We start from the raw sequence: 2,752 nt of genomic DNA on the forward strand, positions 1-2,752 counted from the left end.
GCTGGATGCTGACAGGGGTTTCTAACAGTGTATTTACCTATCTGTCTAGATGTCACTCTATCTGTATATACTTATCTATCTATGTATCTAGCTATCTGTGTATAGGTTATAAATATGTACATGTATACGTTTATGGGTAGATAAAGAGATCGATAGACATTCAGATAAACATGGAACAACCATCACCATCTTTGTTAAAATCATGCTATTTACCCAACCCCTGTTTTTCCCTTTTAATATTGCACTTGGCTTTCTACATAACCGATCAGTATTCGATATGTATGCAGCATGTATAAATAGATAGGTAGATAGATAGATAGATATACAGGGCGTCCCGGGAATTATACCACCTACCTACCTCTCCCCCTTCTTACCTATCTGTCTACCTGCCTACCTGTTCACCTGCCTTCCTACCTACCTGCCTGCTTACATTCATACATACCTTCCTTCCTACCCAACCACCTACCTACCTACATATTTACTTACCCACCCACTTACCTCCCTCCCTACCCACCTACATGTTGGCTTCCCACCCACCTACCTCCCTTACTACACACCTACCTACCTGCACACCTGCATACCTACCTATATACCTGCCTGCCTACCCAACCTCCTACCTACCTACATTCCTACCTAACTACCTACCTACATATTTGTGTACCCGTCCACCTTTCTCTCTACCCACCTACCTACTTACCAACCTACCTCCCTGTTTGCCTACCTACTTACCCACCCGGCACCTCCCTCCCTTCCTACCCACCTACCTACCTACCTTCCTGCCAGCCTACCTACCCATCGACCTACCCACCTACCTACCTACCTACCCACCCACCTACCTACCTACCCACTCACCTACCTACCTACCAACACAATCCCGTCAGGTCTCCCACAGGAACGTTGCTGAGGTAGAGTTGGCTGACGCAATAGAGATCGGCAGAGAGAGAGAGAGAGAGAGAGGATGGCAGGTAGACAGATATGCATGCCTGTAGAAAAGATTGGTAGATAGACAGACAGATAGAAATATAGACTGATAGATAAACTGATTGATATAGACAGAGGGAAAGATTCTGACAGACAGACTGACAGGTTGACACAAATATTTAGGTAGAGAAATATCATGCTCTGTGTGTGTGTGTGTGTGTGTGTGTGTGTGTGTGTGTGTGTGTGTGTGTATACAGAGAGAGAGAGAGAGAGAGAGAGAATTTCATATTTATCATCGTGTTTTATGTTTGTATGTATGTATGTGTATGTTTATGTTTAGTGTTTACACGTTTTTGTGCGTGTGGAGTATACGTACCTGTGTATATACGCATTTGTTTGTGTGTGTGTGTGTATGTGTGTGTGTGTGTGTGTGTGTGTAAGTATCGTGTTCGTTGTGGGAATCCATCGTGAAGATAAGCGGTACACAGTCAAATGACGTCATTTCCGTATCAGGTTCGGGCGACGAAACCAGGGCAATTTCCCGCGTCGAGTGCGTTGTGCCGCCCCGCCACACAGGTCTGGGTTGTGTTGCGTGTCTTTACGTTCCTAGCGTTGCAGAACTTCCGACTCGGATGGCGCGATTTTCACCGGTGGGTCTCTCGTGCACCATGCGAGAGCTGTGAATGGTTTAGATCCTGCGTATGTAGACGATGAAGTATATGTACCTGCAAGCATGTTTTTCGTTGCATTTAGTGAGTAAACGTGTTCTGAATAACTGCGTGTTTGCAATGAAATATTTGTTACAATAGTACCACCATGTACATTAAATAAGAAGTTTTTACATATTGAAAATAAACGCTTTGCGAATCTAAGATGCATGTGTTGAGGACCGTGCTGACAGTTATTCCCGCGAAAACCCTACTATGAACATCCATATCTCATCTTGGCGATGGATACCAAAATTATCATGTCGTTTCGTTTCGTTTCATTTATAAAGGCTCCAACATGCTTGTATGCGTCGGTCTTGGTCAAGTAATGGCGGCTGTCCGTGCTGCTTGAACTCTGGCAGCCTCCATATTCAGTCCCTTAACCCCGAGACTACACTCACTGACTTCGTCCCAGGTCCTCTTCGGTCTACCTCTCGCAGCCCTGCCCCTAACGTTAACACTTCTCACTTTCTGTACCCAATTGTCATCCCTCAACTTCTCCACATGCCCAAACCACCTCAATCTACCTCTCCTCATCACAACACCAACACACTCCAGTATCATCCTGCCTCTTAACTTTTCCATCGTAAACCTAGCCCCCCCCCCCAGACCTCGCACTCAAGGACGCATTGCTCATCCACCTAATCAGTGTCTTTTCTGTACATTTGAGCCTGGCAATATCCTCTTCCTTTACTGCCCAGGTCTCGGTACCATACAGCATTACACTCGTATATACTCGTACACATGCCGCATACAAAGATCCCTTAGCACGGAGTGAAAGCCTTCTCAGGGTCAGGAGAGGCAACAGCTCCCAGACCTTCTTCCAACCACTCCTCACTCTAGCGGCCTAGCACCACCTCCAGCGCATAACATGTCTCCCAAATTACAAAACTTTTCCACACACTCAAGAGACTCACCAGCAAGATCAATCCATTCATGCCTGACAATCTCCATCTGCTCTCCCTGACACACCTCACACATGAAAACACATGTAATAAGCATTATCTCGCAGTCTACCCTTAATACCACTACATCACTCATGCACCCACTTATCACAAACACTGCACAAGATGAAATTACTTGTCACGTCCTTGTGGCAAACCGCACATGGCCGCTGTCTCTCT

This window comes from Coenobita brevimanus, chromosome 28 (genome assembly GCF_032717465.1).
Source record: "Coenobita brevimanus isolate Jiangsu-jjx chromosome 28, ASM3271746v2, whole genome shotgun sequence".
Taxonomy (NCBI): Eukaryota; Metazoa; Arthropoda; class Malacostraca; order Decapoda; family Coenobitidae; genus Coenobita; species Coenobita brevimanus.